Source organism: Coenobita brevimanus, chromosome 68 (assembly GCF_032717465.1).
Source record: "Coenobita brevimanus isolate Jiangsu-jjx chromosome 68, ASM3271746v2, whole genome shotgun sequence".
NCBI lineage: Eukaryota > Metazoa > Arthropoda > Malacostraca > Decapoda > Coenobitidae > Coenobita > Coenobita brevimanus.
In genome coordinates, this window is record NC_137021.1 from 900,366 (window position 1) to 924,480 (window position 24,115).

Genomic DNA, 24,115 nt, shown 5'->3' on the forward strand with positions numbered 1-24,115 from the left:
CATCATATCATATCATCATCATCATATCATATCATCATCATATATCATCATCATATCATATCATCATCATCATATCATATCATCATCATATATCATCATCATATCATCATCATCACAATATCATCATCATCATCATCATATCATCATCATATATCATCATCATCATATCATCATCATATATCATCATCATCATATCATCATCATATATCATCATCATCATATCATCATCATCATCATGTCATCATATCATCATCATCATCATGTCATCATCATATCATATCATCATCATCATCATGTCATCATCATATCATATCATCATATCATATCATCATCATCATATCATATCATCATCATCATATCATATCATCATCATCATATCATCATCATCATATCATATCATCATCATCATATCATATCATCATCATCATATCATATCATCATCATCATATCATATCATCATCATCATATCATATCATCATCATCATATCATATCATCATCATCATATCATATCATCATCATCATATCATATCATCATCATCATATCATATCATCATCATCATATCATATCATCATCATCATATCATATCATCATCATCATATCATATCATCATCATCATATCATATCATATCATATCATATCATCATATCATATCATATCATCATCATATCATCATATCATATCATCTCATCATATCATATCTCATCATATATCATCTCATCATATCATATCATATCATCATATCATATCATATCATCATATCATCATATCATATCATATCATTTCATATCATCATATCATATCATCATCATATCATATCATATCATCATCATATCATCATCATCATATCATATCATCATCATCATCATCATCATATCATCATCATCATCATCATATCATCATCATCATCATCATATCATCTCATCATCATCATATCATCTCATCATCATCATATCATCTCATCATCATCATATCATCTCATCATCATCATATCATCTCATCATCATCATATCATCTCATCATCATCATATCATCTCATCATCATCATATCATCTCATCATCATCATATCATCTCATCATATCATATCATCATCATCATATCATATCATCATCATCATATCATATCATCATCATCATATCATCATCATCATCATCATATCATATCATCATCATCATATCATCATCATCATCATCATCATCATCATCATCATCATCATATCATCATCATCATCATCATCATCATCATCATCATCATCATCATCATCATCATCATCATCACATCATCATCACATCATCATCATCATCACATCATCATCACATCATCATCATCATCACATCATCATCATCATCATATCATCATCATCATATCATCATCATCATCATATCATCATCATCATCATATCATCATCATCATCATATCATCATCATCATATCATCATCATCATCATATCATCATCATCATCATATCATCATCATCATCATATCATCATCATCATCATATCATCATCATCATCATATCATCATCATCATCATATCATCATATCATCATCATCATCATATCATCATCATCATCATATCATCATCATCATCATATCATATCATCATCATCATCATGATATCATCATCATCATCATGATGTCATCATCATCATGATGTCATCATCATCATCATGTCATCATCATCATCATCTCATCATCATCATCATCTCATCATCATCATCATCATCATCTCATCATCATCATCATATCATCATCATATCATCATATCATCATCATCATATCATCATATCATCATCATATCATCATCATCATCATCAACACATCATCATCATCAACATATCATCATCATCATCATCAACATATCATCATCATCATCATATCATCATCATCATCATATCATCATCATCATCATCATCATCATATCATCATCATCATCACCATCAAATCATCATCATCACCATCAAATCATCATCATCATCACCATCAAATCATCATCATCATCACCATCAAATCATCATCATCATCACCATCAAATCATCATCATCATCACCATCAAATCATCATCACCATCAAATCACCATCATCATCACCATCAAATCACCATCATCATCACCATCATCATCACCATCAAATCACCATCATCATCGCCATCAAATCACCATCATCATCACCATCATCATCACCATATTCATCACCATCATCACCATATTCATCACCATCATCACCATCAAATCACCATCATCATCATCACCATCAAATCACCATCAAATCACCATCAAATCACCATCAAATCACCATCAAATCACCATCATCATCACAATCATCATCACCATCATCATCACCATCACCTCACCATCATCATCACCATCACCTCACCATCATCATCACCATCACCTCACCATCACCTCACCATCACCATCATCATCATCACAATCACCTCACCATCATCATCATCACCACAATCACCTCACCATCATCATCATCACCACAATCACCTCACCATCATCATCATCACCACAATCACCTCACCATCATCATCATCACCACAATCACCTCACCATCATCATCATCACCTCATCATCACCGTCACCTCACCATCATCATCATCATCATCACCATCACCTCACCATCATCATCATCATCATCACCATCACCTCACCATCATCATCATCACCATCATCACCTCATCATCATCACCATCATCACCTCATCATCATCATCATCATCACCATCACATCATCATCATCATCATCACCATCACCTCATCATCATCATCACCATAATCATCACCATCACCTCATCATCATCATCACCATCACCTCACCATCATCATCACCATCATCATCACCATCATCATCACCATCACATCACCATCACATCACCATCACCTCACCATCACCTCACCATCACCATCATCATCACCATCATCACCATCACCTCACCATCACCTCACCATCATCATCACCATCATCATCACCATCATCATCACCATCATCATCACCATCATCATCACCATCATCACCATCATCATCACCATCATCACCATCATCACCATCATCACCATCACCTCACCATCATCATCACCATCACCATCACCTCACCATCACCACCATCACCTCACCATCACCATCATCACCATCACCTCACCATCCTCACCATCATCACCTCACCATCCTCACCATCATCACCATCATCATCACCATCACCTCACCATCATCACCATCATCACCATCATCATCACCATCACCTCACCATCATCATCACCATCACCTCACCACCATCATCACCATCACCTCACCATCACCTCAATATCACCATCACCATCACCTCAATATCATCATCACCATCACCTCACCATCATCATCACCATCATCATCACCATCATCATCACCATCATCTCACCATCACCTCACCATCATCATCACCATCATCATCACCATCATCATCACCATCACCTCACCATCATCATCACCATCATCATCACCATCATCATCACCATCAAATCACCATCACCTCACCATCATCATCACCATCATCATCACCATCATCATCACCATCAAATCACCATCATCATCACCATCATCATCACCATCAAATCACCATCATCATCACCATCAAATCACCATCACCTCACCATCAGCATCACCATCAGCATCAGCATCACCATCAGCATCACCACCATCATCATCACCATCATCATCACCATCACATCACCATCATCATCACCATCATCATCATCACCATCATCATCATCACATCACCATCATCATCACCATCATCATCATCACCTCACCGTCATCATCACCATCATCATCACCATCACCTCACCGTCATCATCACCATCATCATCACCATCACCTCACCGTCATCATCACCATCATATCAAAATCAAATCACCATCATCACCATCAAATCAAAATCAAATCACCATCATCATCATCATCATCATCAAATCACCATCAAATCACCATCATCATCACCATCACCATCACCATCACCATCATCATCACAATCAAATCACCATCATCATCACCATCATCATCACCATCATATCACCATCATCACCATCAAATCACCATCATCATCACCATCAAATCACCATCATCATCACCATCATATCACCATCATATCACCATCAATTCACCATCATCATCACCATCATCATCACCATCATCATCACCATCATCATCACCATCATCATCATCACCATCATCATCACCATCATCATCACCATCAAATCACCATCATCATCACCATCATCATCACCATCAAATCACCATCATCATCACCATCAAATCACCATCATCATCACCATCAAATCACCATCAAATCACCATCATCCCCATCAAATCACCATCATCATCACCATCATAATCCCCATCAAATCACCATCATCATCACCATCATCATCACCATCAAATCACCATCATCATCACCATCAGATTACCATCATCATCACCATCATCATCACCATCAAATCACCATCATCATCACCATCATCATCACTATCAAATCACCATCATCATCACCATCATCATCACCATCAAATCACCATCATCATCACCATCAAATCACCATCATCATCACCATCAAATCACCATCATCATCACCATCAAATCACCATCATCATCACCATCAAATCACCATCATCATCACCATCAAATCACCATCATCATCACCATCAAATCACCATCATCATCACCATCATCATCACTATCAGATTACCATCATCATCACAATCATCACCATCATCATCACCATCATCATCACCATCAAATCACCATCACCATCAAATTACCATCATTATCACCATCATTATCACCATCATCATCACCATCAAATCACCATCATCATCATCATCAACATCAAATCACCATCAAATCACCATCATCACCATCATCATCACCATCAAATCACCATCATCACCATCACCATCAAATCACCATCATCACCATCAAATCAAAATCATCACCATCGAATCACCATCATCATCCCCATCATCATCACCATCAAATCATCATCAACATCAACATCATCACCATCAAATCACCATCAAATCACCATCAAATCACCATCATCATCACCATCAAATCACCATCAAATCACCATCATCATCAAAATCAAATCACCATCAAATCACCATCATCATCACCATCAAATCAAAATCAAATCACCATCATCATCATCATCAAATCACCATCAAATCACCATCATCACCATCACCTCACCATCATCATCACCATCAAATCACCATCATCATCACCATCATCATCACCATCAAATCACCATCATCATCACCATCATCATCACCATCAAATCACCATCATCATCACCATCAAATCACCATCATCATCACCATCATCATCACCATCAAATCACCATCATCATCACCATCAAATCACCATCATCATCACCATCATCATCACCATCATCATCATCATCATCATCACCATCACCATCAAATCACCATCATCCCCATCAAATCACCATCATCATCACCATCAAATCACCATCATCATCACCATCAAATCACATTCATCATCACAATCAAATCACCATCATCATCACCATCAAATCACCATCATCATCACCATCATCATCACCATCAAATCACCATCATCATCACCATCATCATCACCATCAAATCACCATCATCATCACCATCAAATCACCATCATCATCACCATCAAATCACCATCATCATCACCATCAAATCACCATCATCACCATCATCATCATCAAATCTCCATCATCATCACCATCATCATCACCATCAAATCACCATCATCATCACCATGATCATCACCATCAAATCACCATCATCACCATCATCATCACCATCAAATCTCCATCATCATCACCATCATCATCACCATCAAATCACCATCATCATCACCATCAAATCACAATCATCATCACCATCAAATCACCATCATCACCACCATCAAATCACCATCATCATCACCAACAAATCACCATCATCATCACCATCAAATCACCATCATCATCACCATGATCATCACCATGATCATCACCATCAAATCACCATCATCATCACCATGATCATCACCATCAAATCACCATCATCACCATCATCATCACCATCAAATCTCCATCATCATCACCATCAAATCACCATCATCATCACCATCAAATCACAATCATCATCACCATCAAATCACCATCATCACCACCATCAAATCACCATCATCATCACCAACAAATCACCATCATCATCACCAACAAATCACCATCATCATCACCATCAAATCACCATGACCATCACCATCAAATCACCATCATCATCACCATAAATCATCACCATCATCATCAAATCACCATCATCATCATCAAATCACCATCATCATGACCATCATCATCACCATCAAATCACCATCACCATCACCATCAAATCACCATCACCATCAAGTCACTATCATCATCACCATCATCATCACCATCAAATCACCATAATCATCACCATCATCATCACCATCAAATCATCATCACCATCACCATCAAATCACCATCATCACCATCATCATCACCATCAAAACACCATGATCATCACCATCAAATTACCATCATCATCACCATCAACATCATCATCAAATCACCATCAACATCATCATCAAATCACCATCATCATCACCATCAAATGACGATCATCATCACCATCATCACCACCATTATATCACAATCATCATCACCATCATCATCACCATCAAATCACCATCATCATCACCATAATCATCACCATCAAATCACCATCATCATCACCATCAAATCACCATCATCATTATCATCACCATCAAATCACCATCACCATCACCATCAAATCACCATCATCATCACCATCATCATCACCATCATCATCACCACCAAATCACCATCATCATCACCATCATCATCACCACCAAATCACCATCATCATCACCATCAAATCACCATCATCATCACCATCAAATCACCATCAATCACCATCATCATCACCATCAAATCACCATCATCATCACCATCAAATCACCATCATCATCACCATCAAATCACCATCATCATCACCATCAAATCACCATCATCATCACCATCAAATCACCATCAAATCACCATCATCACCATCAAATCACCATCAAATCACCATCAAATCACCATCATCTTCACCATCAAATCACCATCATCACCATCAAATCAACATCAAATCACCATGATCATCACCATCAAATCACCATGATCATCACCATCAAATCACCATCAAATCACCATCAAATCACCATCATCATCACCATCAAATCACCATCATCATCACCATCAAATCACCATCAAATCACCATCATCATCACCATCATCATCACCATCATCATCATCATCACCATCACCATCAAATCACCATCACTATCATCATCACCATCAAATCACCATCATCATCACCATCAAATCAATATCATCATCACCATCAAATCAATATCATCATTACCATCAAATCATCTTCATCACCATCACCATCAAATCACCATCATCATGACCATCATCATCACCATCAAATCACCATCACCTTCACCATCAAATCACCATCACCATCAAATCACTATCATCATCACCATCATCATCACCATCAAATCACCATAATCATCACCATCAAATCATCATCACCATCACCATCAAATCACCAGCATCACCACCATCATCACCATCAAATCACCATCATTATCACCATCATCACCACCATCAAATCACCATCATTACCATCACCATCAAATCACCATCATTACCATCACCATCAAATCACCATCACCATCACCATCATCATCACCATCAAATCACCATCATCATCACCATCATCACCATCATCATCACCATCATCATCACCATCATCATCCCCATCAAATCACCATAATCATCACCATCACCATCAAATCACCATCATCATCACCATCAAATCACCATCACCATCATCAATCACCATCAAATCACCATCATCATCATCACCATCGAATCACCATCATCATCACCATCATCATCACCATTATCATCACCATCAAATCACCATCATCATCACCATCAAATGACAATCATCACCATCAAATCACCATCATCATCACCATCAAATCACCATCAAATCACCATCATCACCATCATCATCACCATCATCATCACCATCAAATCACCATCATCATCACCATTTAATCACCATCATCATCACCTCCAAATCACCATCAAATCACCATCATTATCACCATCATCACCAAATCACCATCAAATCACCATCATCATCACCATCATCATCACCATTAAATCACCATCATTATCACCATCAAATCACCATCAAATCACCATCATCATCACCATCAAATCACCATCAAATCACCATCATGATCACCATCATCATCACCATCAAATCACCATCATCATCTCCAAATCACCATCAAATCACCATCATCATCACCATCATCATCACCATCAAATCACCATCATCATCACCATCATCACCATCAAATCACCATCATCATCACCATCAAATCACCATCATCATCACCATCATCATCACCATCAAATCACCATCATCATCACCATCATCATCACCATTACCTCACCATCATCATCACCATCATCATCACCATCATCACCATCACCTCACCATCATCATCACCATCAAATCACCATCATTATCACCATCAAATCACCATCATCACCATCAAATCACCATCATCATCACCATCATCATCACCATTACCTCACCATCATCATCACCATTATCTCACCATTATCTCACCATCATCATCACCATCATCATCACCATCATCATCACCATCAAATCACCATCATCATCACCATCAAATCACCATCATCATCACCATCAAATCACCATCATCATCACCATCATCATGATCATCACCTCACAGTCATCATCACCATCATGATCACCATCACCTCATCATCATCACCATCACCTCACCATCATCATCACCATCATCATCATCACCTCACCATCATCATCACCATCATCATCACGATCATCACCATCATCATCATCACCATCATCATCACCATCAAATGTCCATCATCATCACCATCATCATCACCATCAAATGTTCATCATCACCATCATCATCACCATCACCTCACCATCATCACCATCAACATCACCTTCACCTCACCATCATCATCACCATCAACATCACCTTCACCTCACCATCATCATCACCTTCACCTCACCATCATCATCACCATCATCATCACCATCACCTCAACATCATCATCACCATCATCATCACCATCACCTCACCATCATCACCATCACCTCACCATCACCATCACCTCACCATCACCATCACCTCACCATCATCATCACCATCATCATCATCATCACCATCATCATCACCACCTCAACATCACCACCTCAACATCACCTCAACATCATCATCACCATCATCATCACCATCACCTCACCATCATCACCATCACCTCACCATCATCATCACCATCATCATCACCATCATCATCACCATCATCATCACCATCATCATCACCATCATCATCACCATCATCATCACCATTACCTCACCATCATCACCATCATCATCCCCATCAAATCACCATCATCATCACCATCATCATCATCAAATCACCATCATCATCACTATCAAATCACCATCATCATCACTATCAAATCACCATCATCATCACTATCAAATCACCATCATCATCACTATCAAATCACCATGATCATCACCATCAAATCACCATCATCATCACCATGATCATAACCATCAAATCACCATCATCATTACCATGATCATCACCATCAAATCACCATCAAATCACCATCATCATCACCATCATCATCACCATCAAATCACCATCATCTCCATCATCATCACCATCATCATCACCATCAAATCACCATCATCATCACCATCATCATCACCATCATCATCACCATCAAATCACCATCATCATCCCCATCATCACCATCAATTCACCATCATCACCATCAAATCACCATCATCATCACCATCATCATCACCATCAAATCACCATCATCATCACCATCAAATCACCATCATCACCATCATCACCATCACCTCACCATCATCATCACCATCACCTCACCATCATCATCACCATCATCATCACCATCATCATCACCATCATCATCACCATCATCATCACCATCATCATCACCATCACCTCGCCATCATCATCACCATTAAATCACCATCATCATCACCATCATCATCACCATCAAATGTCCATCATCATCACCATCATCATCACCATCAAATGTCCATCATCATCACCATCATCATCATCATCACCATCATCATCACCATCAAATCACCATCATCATCACCATCAAATCACCATCATCATCACCATCAAATCACCATCATCATCACCATCAAATCACCATCATCATCACCATCATCATCATCATCATCATCATCACCATCATCATCACCATCATCACCATCAAATCACCATCATCATCACCATCATCACCATCAAATCACCATCATCATCACCATCATCATCACCATCAAATCACCATCATCATCACCATCATCATCACCATCATCATCACCATCAAATCACCATCATCATCACCATCATCATCACCATCAAATCACCATCATCATCACCATCATCATCACCATCATCATCACCATCATCACCATCATCACCATCAAATCACCATCATCATCATCACCATCATCATCATCACCATCAAATCACCATCATCATCATCACCATCAAATCACCATCATCATCACCATCATCATCACCATCAAATCACCATCATCATCACCATCAAATGTCCATCATCATCACCATCATCATCACCATTAAATCACCATCATCATCACCATCATGATCACCAAATCACCATCATCACCAAATCACCATCATCATCATCATCATCACCATCAAATCACCATCATCATCACCATCATCATCACCATCATCATCACCATCATCATCACCATCATCATCACCATCATCATCACCATCATCATCACCATCATCATCACCATCAAATCACCATCATCATCACCATCATCATCACCATCAAATGGCCATCATCATTATTATCATCATCACCATCACATCACCATCATCATCACCATCAAATCACCATCATCATCACCATCATCATCACCATCAAATCACCATCATCATCACCATCATCATCACCATCATCATCACCATCAAACCATCATCATCATCACCATCATCATCATCAAATCACCATCATCATCACCATCATCATCGCCATCAAATCACCATCATCGTCACCATCATCACCATCAAATCACCATCATCACCATCAAATGTCCATCATCATCACCATCATCATCACCATCAAATCACCATCATCATCATCATCATCATCACCATCAAATCACCATCATCATCGTCATCATCACTATCAAATCACCATCATCATCACCATCATCATCACCATCAAATCACCATCATCATGAACATCATCATCACCATCAAATCACCATCATCATCATCAAATCACCATCAAATCACCATCATCATCACCATCATCATCACCATCATCATCACCATCAAATCACCATCATCATCACCATCATCATCACCATCAAATCACCATCATCATCACCATCATCATCACCATCATCATCACCATCAAACCATCATCATCATCACCATCATCATCACCATCAAATCACCATCATCATCACCATCATCATCGCCATCAAATCACCATCATCGTCACCATCATCACCATCAAATCACCATCATCACCATCAAATGTCCATCATCATCACCATCATCATCACCATCAAATCACCATCATCATCATCATCATCATCACCATCAAATCACCATCATCATCATCATCATCACTATCAAATCACCATCATCATCACCATCATCATCACCATCAAATCACCATCATCATGAACATCATCATCACCATCAAATCACCATCATCATCACCATCAAATCACCATCATCATCACCATCATATCACCATCAAATCACCATCAAATCACCATCAAATCACCATCATCATCACCATCAAATCACCATCAAATCACCATCATCATCACCATCATCACCATTGAATCACCATCATCATCACCATCATTATCACCATTATCATCACCAAATCACCATCATCATCACCATTATCATCACCATCAAATCACCATCATCATCATCATCACCATCAAATCACCATCATCATCACCATCATCATTACCATCAAATCACTATCATCACCATCAAATCACCATCAAATCACCATCATCACCATCAAATCACCATCAAATCACCATGAAATCACCATCATCATGACCATCAAATCACCATCATCATGACCATCATCATGACCATCAAATCACCATCAAATCACCATCATCGTCACCATTAAATCACCATCAAATCACCATCATCATCACCATCAAATCACCATGAAATCACCATCATCATCACCATCATCATCACCATGAAATCACCATCATCATCACCATCATCATCACCATCAAATCACCATCAAATCACCATCATCATCACCATCATCATCACCATCAAATCACCATCAAATCACCATCAAATCACCATCATCACCATCATCATTATCATCATCACCATCATCATTACTATCAAATCACCAACATCACCATCATCATCACCATCAAATCACCATCATCATCACCATCATCATCACCATCAAATCACCATCATCACCATCATCATCACCATCAAATCACCATCATCATCACCATCAAATCACCATCAAATCACCATCATCATCACCATCAAATCACCATCATCATCACCATCAAATCACCATCTTCATCACCATCATCATCACCATCAAATCACCATCTTCATCACCATCATCATCACGAAATCACCATCATCACCTTCAAATCATCAAATCACCATCATCATCACCATCATCATCACCATCAAATCACCATCAAATCACCATCATCATCACCATCATCATCACCATCAAATCACCATCAAATCACCATCAAATCACCATCATCACCATCATCATCATCATCATTATCATCATCACCATCATCATTACTATCAAATCACCAACATCACCATCATCATCACCATCAAATCACCATCATCATGACCATCATCATCACCATCAAATCACCATCATCACCATCATCATCACCATCAAATCACCATCATCATCACCATCAAATCACCATCATCATCACCATCATCATCACCATCAAATCACCATCATCATCACCATCATCATCACCATCAAATCACCATCATCATCACCATCATCATCACCATCAAATCACCATCTTCATCACCATCATCATCACGAAATCACCATCATCACCTTCAAATCATCAAATCACCATCATCATCACCATCATCATCACCATCAAATCACCATCATCATCACCATCATCACCATCAAATCACCATCATCATCATCACCATCAAATCACCCTCATCATCACCATCAAATCACCCTCATCATCACCATCAAATCACCATCATCATCACCACCATCATATCACCATCATCACCATCATCACCATCAATCACCATCATCATCACCATCATCATCACCATCAATCACCATCATCATCACCATCACCTCACCATCATCATCACCATCACCTCACCATCATCATCACCATCATCACCATCACCTCACCATCATCATCACCATCATCACCATCACCTCACCATCATCACCACCATCATCATCACCATCAAATCACCATCATCATCACCATCGTCACCATCATCATCACCATCATCATCACCATCACCTCACCATCATCATCACCATCATCACCATCATCATCACCATCACCATCATCATCACCTCACCATCATCATCACCATCACCTCACCATCATCATCACCATCATCATCACCATCATCACCATCAAATCACCATCATCATCACCATCATCACCACCATCACCTCACCATCATCATCACCTCACCATCATCATCACCACCATCATCACCATCATCACCATCATCACCACCATCACCTCACCATCATCATCACCACCATCACCTCACCATCATCATCACCATCATCATCACCATCACCTCAGCATCATCATCACCATCATCATCACCATCACCTCGCCATCATCATCACCATCAAATCACCATCATCATCACCACCATCATCATCACCATCAAATGTCCATCATCATCACCATCATCATCACCATCAAATGTCCATCATCATCACCATCATCATCACCATCACCTCACCATCATCATCACCATCACCTCACCATCATCATCACCATCATCATCACCATCACCTCAACATCATCATCACCATCATCATCACCATCACCTCACCATCATCATCACCATCATCATCACCATCACCTCACCATCATCATCACCATCATCATCACCATCACCTCACCATCATCATCACCATCATCATCACCATCAAATGTCCATCATCATCACCATCATCATCACCATCACCTCACCATCACCATCATCACCATCACCATCATCACCATCACCTCATCATCATCATCACCATCATCATCATCATCATCATCATCATCATCACCATCACCTCATCATCATCATCACCATCATCATCATCACCATCATCACCATCACCTCATCATCACCATCACCTTATCATCATCACCATCACCTTATCATCATCATCATCACCATCATCACCATCACATCACCATCATCACCATCATCATCATCATCACCATCATCACCATCACCATCATCACCATCATCACCATCACCATCATCACCATCATCACCACATCATCATCATCATCATCATCCATATCGTCATTAATTACCGTTATGCATACACCCCTGTTAGGATGTTTGTTCACAAGTTATCACAAAAAGTTATGGATGGATTTATATGAAATTTTGTGCATGTGTGTGTCATGGGCCAAGGAAGAATTGATTAAAATTTGGTGATGATCTGAGTTGTCTGGTATAGGATTTGGTGGAGGTATGTGCTCCCTGAGTGCGCTTAACTTGCTCTCATTACTTTCGTATTGAAATTATCTTCATTTTAATTCTCCTTCTCTCTCTCCTTCTCCTCCTTCTTCTCCTTCTCCTACTTCTCCTCCTCCTCATCATCATCATCATCTCATGTTTCACCATCATCACCATCCTAAACTCACCTGCCATCACCACTGCCACCCCTACCACCACCATCCAGTTGAGCCACCACCACCACCACCACCACCACTACCATCACCTTTCCAACACACCTCCTACCGCACTTACCGCCACTGCCACCACTATTTCAGCTAATTTTGCACCACTACCACCATTCCCTTCACCACTACCACCCTCATCACCACCACCATACCACCACCACCCCCATCACCACCACCATACCACCACCACCCCCATCATCACCCCACCACCACCACCTTTCTGTCTCATCCTCCATCACTTCCATCACCACCACCATCCATCCATTCCACTTCACCTCTCCCCCCCACCATCCATCCATCCAATCCACTTCGCTCCCCCACCACCATCCACTTCCACCCCTTCATCATCACCACCCATCCATTCCACTTCACCCCACCTTCACCTGCACTCCCATCCATCCATTCCACTTCGTCCCCCCCACCACCCCCATCCACTTCCTTCTCCCCCCTTCATCACCACCACCCATCCATTCCATCGCTCCCCATCTTCATTTCCACCCATCTTCATCTCCACCCACACCCCCATCCATCCATTTCACTTCTCCCCCACCACCACCACCATCCACTTCCCCCCTCTACCACCACCCACTTCCTCCCCCCACCCCCCACCACCACCCACAACTGCCACCCTCGTGTGAGCAAACTCTGATGAACTTTGCAAATACAAATGATTAGGTTGTAGCTGTTAATGGCCTCGCTTTTACAACACCTTCCACCATACCCACCAGCCATCGTCTATAAGGTCGAAAGTAGAATGATGCTCACGTGTTCCTCCCAAATTTCGACCTTATAGCCATCGTGAATAAGATCCAAAGTAGAATCATACGCACTTGTTCCTCTCAAATTTCGACCTTGTTACCATTTAGTATAAGGGTGAATGTGGAGTCTTAGTAAATGACCCTCTCTGATTTCGCCCCTAGCGTTCTTGTTCATAAGGCTGACAGATGAATAATACCCACTCGTCCTTTTGAAGTTTAACCCTTATCGTTCTTTGTCAGTAGGGTTGAAATTAGGATCACCCTCATTCATTCTTTAGATCTCGTCCTTATACCCTCAGTGATTAAGTTGAAAGTAGAGTAACACTAAGGCTCCTCTCAGATCTCGTCAGTACCTGAGAAAAAGTTCGAAAATTTAATCACCCTAGTTGCCTCTCCTCAATTTCGTCCCTCATACTTTTGTGCATAAGGTCCAAAGTACAAGAAAGATAGATTACTCTCAGATTTCGCCCTTATCGCCGGTGTGAATAAGGTGGAAGGCGGTGTGGATGTGTCGGGTAAACAGTGATTTAGGGTATATGTGATTATAGGGGGGGTTAGAAATCCTGGCTGGTGGGCATAGGGAGGGAGGGAGGAAGGGAGGAAGAGGAAAATAGGGAGAGAAGAAAGAGATGAAGGAAAGAATGCAGGAAAACAAGGAAGGAAGGAGAAAGAGATAAGGAAGAGGAATCAGAATTATTATCTCATTCAAGACGATTATTCATGCTACGTTATTGATACGTTAATATTGTCCATTAAAATGCATAAGGTAACAGTGTACAACATAGGCACTAGAAAATACAGGAAAACTACTGAAGGCAACTCCTGGTTTGTTCACGGAGGCACACAGAAGGAAAAATAAAAAAAGTGTACGGCAGAGAGAGAAAAAATTAGTCCAGTCTTGATGTATTATTCTTTGAAGTAAGAAATGACATAAAGTTTAGGCATTTTAGGAAACCGACCAACAAGAACTGCTTTGTGTATTTTTCTTCAGCCGGCGACAGTACAAAACAAGGGCTTTGAAGAGCTGGGCTGATGAATTCGCGGAAGATGAATACGATTCCATATTTAAAACAGTCATCGACAAATCTGAGATACCCTCCTTACTACATCCTCAGAGCCAAGACGAAAGCTTTATGTATTCATCAACGCACAGGAAAGAGAGTTTAGATATGTGAGAAGGTCGTATTACGCATTTGCCGATAGAATGCCTTGATATATGTGCACAACAGGAACAAAAACTGTGATAATAGGGAGGCACTGTGGGAGGTTTGGTGTGATAGACTGCTAAGGAACAAGGTGAACGTAGGGTTTGGGTGCACAGTATTCCTTGCATGTTGTGGCCAAGTTTATATTGGTATTTTGGGGTGTGGACAAGAGAATCACAGAACACGAATATAACAAGATTTTATCAAAGTCAGTGCTGCTGCCAACCAGTGAAGTGGAAGGAATCGGAGTTCATTACATATAAAATCAGCGTTGTTCTTGTTACTTAACCCCAGTCTGTTTAGTCGAGCAGGCCCGTCAACCACAGACAAGTAACCGCCTCTATAGGGCCGTCCTACAGATACAGTAGACAGTATACTCACCGCTTAGGGATCCCCTCCCCCTCACCCCCATTTTTAATAGACAGCGCCTGGCTAGGATGGAACCAGGGTCTTTCCCAAGACGAGGTGCAGAGAAAACTGAGGAGGTTTGGTTTCCGGGTGGACGCCAGAGTTTCTTAGTTCCACCCAGGCAGCACAGCGCCACCACGTGTAGGCTCCTGGTCATCGCCTGGAATGAAGGTGTTTATACAGACTGCATATATTGTATCTGGTAACACTTTTAACCAAGACGTCGTAATTATCCTGTTAGCCAAGCCCTCAGCACACCTAGCCACTAGCGGTGCACCTGTTTAGCTCATTGTCAGGTGTAAACAGCCTTGTCATAACCCCGGCCTACACTATTTTAGGCCGTCATTATGTCCACTGTTTGTTGTTCCTGATGAAGCCGTAACAGGCGAAACGTTAAATACACCCCGAGTCCGTCCTTTGCAGCTGGTGTTTATCCTCTGAGTCTTCCTGCTGTCCTATCCTTGTCTTTGACGCGGAGAATAGTTACATTAGTTATAACCTATCCTATATCAAACAACCTCAATAGGAGCAATAGGTCTGTAGCATCACTTTGTACTCCTTTGCACTCTTTTGTACTCCTTCAAGTCAAGGTACTACCGCCAGCAAACGTCTGTACCTTTTCCTCTCTCTCTCTCTTTCTCTCTCTCTCTCTCTCTCTCTCCCTCTCTGCTTACCTCCCTGCCAGCCATCCTCCCTTCTGCAGGCACGTTTCACCCCCTAGTGTCAGGTGGTGTGGTTACCTGAAGGGTGACAATGACAGGGGGAGGCATGGGGAGGGGAGGCAGGGAGGTAGGAAAGGTAAATGGAGAGATAGATAGATAGATAGATAAATAGACAGATAGAGAGAGAGAGAGAGAGAGAGAGAGAGAGAGTACGGCCAAGGTTATGGAGGGCAGAGAGAGAGAGATTTTATAGCAAACTGTGAAGGTTCTGGGTAGCGCTATGCTAACATCCTTTGGGGGTGCTGGGGGGGTGGGGGGGTGGAGAAGAAGAGGAAGAGGAGGAGGAGAGGAGGGGAGAGGAGAGGCAGGAATAGAGAGAATAGGGAGGGGAAAGCTGGAGGAGAGGAAAAAAATGAGGGTGAGAGGGGAGATGAGAGGAGAATAGATGATGAGAGGAGACGAGAAACAGTAAGAGGGGAGATAGCGGGAGGAGTGGAAAAGAAAGTTCTTATCTTCCTACCTCCCTTTCCTCTCCCTTCTCTCCTCCCTACCCTTCCTCTTCGTCCATTCCCCTCTTTCCTTTCCCTCCCTATTTCCTCATTCTCTCCCTATACCATCCCTTCCTCTTTGTTTTCTCTGTCTCTTTCCCTCTTTCCTCTTCTTTTTCCCTTCCTACCATTTCCCTTCCTGTCCATTTCTCTCTCTCTCTCTCTCTCTCTCTCTCTCTCTCTCTCTCTCTCTCTCTCTCTCTCTCTCTCTCTCTCTCAGCTAGTATATTCCCTCTAATCTCCGTAATACGACCCTGATCCAGCAGACTGACCCGCCACAACACAGCCTGGATATAAACACTCCCTCTCTTAACCCTGTTCATTTTTCTCTCGCTTTAATCTCTCTTTTCTCTCGCTCTTCTCCCCCCTCCTCTCCCCCACTCTCTCTCTCCCCCACTCTCTCTCTCCCCCACTCTCTCTCTCCCCCACTCTCTCTCTCCCCCACTCTCTCTCTCCCCCACTCTCTCTCTCCCCCACTCTCTCTCTCCCCCACTCTCACTCTCTCCCCCACTCTCACTCTCTCCCCCACTCTCACTCTCTCCCCCACTCTCTCTCTCCCCCACTCTCTCTCTCCCCCACTCTCTCTCTCCCCCACTCTCTCACTCTCTCACTCTCTCACTCTCTCTGTTCCTTCCTCTTCATTAACATGTCTCCTTTCCTCCTGTCACCCCACCCTCCCTCTCTCCCTTCTTCCCTCATTTCTTCCTCCCTCCCTTGCTCCTAGTGTCTCCATCTCCCTCCCTCTTTCCTCCGTCTCTCCATCTCTCCAGGGGCAGGAGTGAAGGCAGGGAGGGCGAGAGTAATTGATAAAAATGAAAATGAACTGGGACGCCATTGAGACCGGGAGAGGCACATCATGGCTGCTTCTTTAACATGGAAATTGGTTCGTAATTGAGAGGGATTTACGGTTTACTGAAGCTGGGGAAGGGGGAGGGAGGAGAGAGGGGGAGGGGGAGGGAGGGGAGGGAGAGAGGCAGGGGTGGGGAGGCGAGGGGGAGAGAGAAGAGGAAGAGGAGTGGAGGGGTAAGAGTGTGGGTAAGAGTGACAGTGTGATAGATATATAGACAAACTTAACCTAGTAAGCACACACACACACACACACACACACACACACACACACACACACACACACACATACACACACACACACACACACACACACACACACACACACACACACACAAAGCCTAGGACGCTCTAACAACAGGAATACTAGATCGTGGTTGCATGAAATTTAATAACCTTTTTTTAATGATGTAGTAATGATTCTCCTTGGTTACTAGTCAAATTTATCGTCCAGTCTGACTACACATGACTATTAATTGAGCTGAAAGGAGTAGAGATACAGTCAAGTGAAAAATAAGCCGACTATAGCATTATATTCTAGTGTTAATCTACTGTCACGGCCCAGCATTCAAGATGGAGATGGTAATTTTAGACCAAGTTAAGAGTAAGAGAATTTAGTGCATTGGGAAAGGCCTTAGATATATGTAGAGCTTTGATATATGTAGAGCTTTGATATACGTAGAGCTTAAATATATATGGAGCTTTGTGCATTGACAGGGAGACCTACGATAAGACATGTAAAGCGAAATAGCCTAAGTCTTTGATATGTCTAGCGCAATAGCAGAAGTCTCACCCAAGTGTCTCTTATCTCTTCTGCCTTTTTCCTCATTTTCCTCTGTTGTCTCGTCTCCTCTTATCTTCCATCTCCTCTTTTCCTTCCTTCTCTTTCGTGTTTTTCTTCCCGTTGTCCATTTTGCTTATGCTGTCTTTCAATTTTCGATTCTTGTCAATATCTCTGTCTTATTCTATTTCTTCAACAACATTCTGCCTCTCCAAATCCTCCTTCCCCTGCCTCTCATTCTAACAAGGCGATGAGATAGAAGTTGTGAGGGGAGGGGAGGAAGGGAAGGGGAAAGAGAGGGGGAAGGGGAACGAGAGGGGGAAGGGCCGGGGTGGAGGGGAAGGGAAGGAGGAGGAAGGGAAGAAGAAGGGAAGGGAAGGGAAGGGGGTATGGGGAAATGTGCAGGATGGGAGAAGGGGAATGTGAAGAGTGGGAGGAGGGGGAAAGGGGATGTGAGAGTGGGGGAAATGGTGGAGGGAATGTGGAGGGGTGAAGAGGAAGGGTGAGTGGGATGTGGAGGGGTAGAGGGATGGAGCAGACAAAATGGTGTGAGTGGAGGGAGGAAGAGGGTGCTGAAGGGGAGGGAGAGAGGGAGGGGAGAGAGGGAGGAAGATGGGGGAGGGAGGGAGGGTGTTGAAGGGGATCTACCAATTAATCCTGACAGAGAGTTCCCAGGGGAGGAGACCACACACACATGCACATACACGGCCATTACACACACACACACACACACACAATCTGGTTATCATGGCGTCAGATACACATCATTTACGCAACTGACATGCATATTATTTTCTTGAATGAGTGGTTTGCCTCTGTTATTATTATTATTATTATTATTATTATTATTATTATTATTATTATTATTATTATTATTATTATTATTATTATTATTATTATCATTATTATCATCATCATTATTATTTACTACTACTACTTCTACTACTACTACTACTACTGCTACTACTACGACTACGACTACTACTACTACTACTGTTATTAAACTATCGGTATTAGTGCCCAAGTGGGAGCAAGCGAAGAGGTGAAGCCATCTGTAAGAATCTGGATGAATTGGTTGACAGATGGTATAAGTGTCCAAATGGTGGAGAGAGAGAGAGAGAGAGAGACTCATTACTATTTATTTCCCTCATTATGCACTCGCAGGAAATTCTAACAATGAATTTATTTAAAGGATTCCCACACCCTATTAGTCGCTGTTCGTCCTAGGCTGAGAAATGCCCGTGTCTGCCTTGCCACTGCCCCATTACACGCCCCATTATATCTATTTACAGGACGATCTACCACATCCCACGGACCCCAACTCTCTCTCCCCTCTCTCTTATCTCTCTCTCTCATCTCTCTCTCTCATCTCTCGCTCTCTATTTCTCGCTCTAATTTCTGTGCCGATTTCACGTTTATCTCTCTCTCATTTCCCCCCCCCTCTCTCTCTCTCTCTCTCTCTCTCTGGGGAAGGAGTGGCGAGAGGAGGGACAGGAAAGGGAAGTGTAAAAGACAGGTATCAAGGGAGAGGAGAAGAAAAAGGAGGAAGGGGAGGAAAGGAAAAGGGGAAGGGAAGGAGGGTAAGGAAGATGTAGAAGAGGTGAGAGGAGGAGAAGGAAGAGGGAGAGGGAAGGGAAGGGAAGAAGGGAAGGGAAGAAATGAAGGAAAGGGGAAGAGAAAAGGGAAAGGGAAAGGGGAAGGCAGGGGAAGGTGGTGCGTGTGTGTGTGTGTGTAAGGGATATGGGAAAGGAAAATGGAAGGGAGGGGAAGGTGGCGTGTGTGTGTGTGTGTGTGTGTGTGTGTGTGTGTGTGGACAATATGGCGTATCAAAACAGACAATGTTGATGGCAAACGAAACTAAGCGTGACACCATTACACTGCTCATCCTATAATATCACCCCTCTCTCCCTTTCTCTCTCTCTCTCTCTCTCTCTCTCTCTCTCATATGTTTCTACCTCTTCCTGTCTCCCTTTCTCCTCCTCTCCCTCCCTCTCTCTCTCTCTCTCTCTCTCTCCCTCATATGTTTCTACCTCTTCCTGTCTCCCTGTCTCCTCCTCTCCCTCCCTCCCCTCTCACTCTCCCTTTCTCAGCCGTCTCTTTCCATCTGTCTTTATCTCTCCATCTGTCCCTGATTCTCTCTCTCTCTCTCTCTCTCTCTCTCTCTCTCTCTCTCATAACAATACCCAGCCCCCCCAATGGATCAGCCACCAGTCAATTAGCCAGTATTACCCCGACAATGACTCCAGCCGGGGGGTGGGGAGTAGGAGGGGAAGAGAGAAGAGGAGGGAGGTAGAAGAGAAGTGTGAGAAGATGTGGAGGAAAAGAGGATGGAGGGAATAGGAGGGAGAGAGAGAGAGAAGGATGGAGACGAGAGGGGAAGGTAGTATATGAAGGCGAGAAGGGAGAAAGAAGAGGAGGGGGAGAGAAGAGGAGGGAAGGATTAGAGGTGGGAGAGGGAAAGAGAGAGATGAAGAGGCAGAGAATAAAGGAGAGAAGTAGCAAAGTAGGAAAAGAGAAAAGAAGAGAAAAAAAGATAAGTGACAAGAGGAACGACAGGAAAGGAGGGAGAACAGAAAAGGGAGACGCGAGAAGAGAAAGAAGGTGGACTTATAAAGGCGGAAGGAGGAGATGGAAAGAAGAACACAGAGATAGAGGTGTAGAGAAGAGGAGGGAGAGAAGAGGAAGGGGAGAAGAGCGGGGAGAGAAGAGAAGAGAAGAGAGGGGAGAGAAGGGGGGAGAAGAGGTGTATCATGTACGCAGCTTGTCAACTCCGGAGCAGTCTTCCTTACTTTTTCTTTCATTCTTTCTATGACCTTCAGTATTTCAATTCTCAGGCAAATCTGACTGAAATTACAAACACATTCTCTCTCTCTCTCTCTCTCTCTCTCTCTCTCTCTCTCTCTCTCTCTCTCTCTCTCTCTCCCCCTCCCTCCCTCCCAGCAGACACATTCCCTCCCCTCCTTATCGTTCGGCAGACAACGAACTCCCAGATGATAAGTATCTCAAAATGTTTCATGCCCTTCTCTCTCTCTCTATCTATCTATCTATCTATTTGTCTATCTATCTATCTCTCTGTCTACCTATCTAGCTGTCTGTCTGTCTACATATATACATAAGTAAATAAATTTAAGATGGATAGATTGACAGATAAATGAAAAAATGGACACACAGACAGACAGACAGACAAATGTAGATATATAAATAGACAATTATATACATTTACACAAATAGATAGAAATAGATAGACAGGCAGAAAGACAGATTAAACACATTTATTTATAACTGTGAAGATGGGGGTCGGAAGTAAGAATATAGAGAGGGAAGGAGGGGAATGAGAGAGGTTAAAGACGGAGAGAAGGGGGAGAGAGAGGGAAGGGGGGGTAAAAGAGGGGTGAGGGAGGGAGGAGAGAGGGAGAGAAGAGGGGGGAAGGGAGGGAGGGAAACAGACGAACAGCGTTGTGTTGTTATGGTGGTGACAGATTGACCAATTTACTCTCGCTCATGGTGGTGGTGGTGGTGGTAGTGGTGGTGATGGTGAGGGTGAGGGTGGTGGTGGTGGTGATAATATTGGTAATGCTCTTAGTGATGGTGGTACCGAGGTGCTGGTAGTAGTAGCTGTGGTGATTGTGGTGCTGATGGTGGTAATGGCGATGGTGGCAATGTTGGTAGATGTGGTGATGGTGGTAGTGGTGAAAAT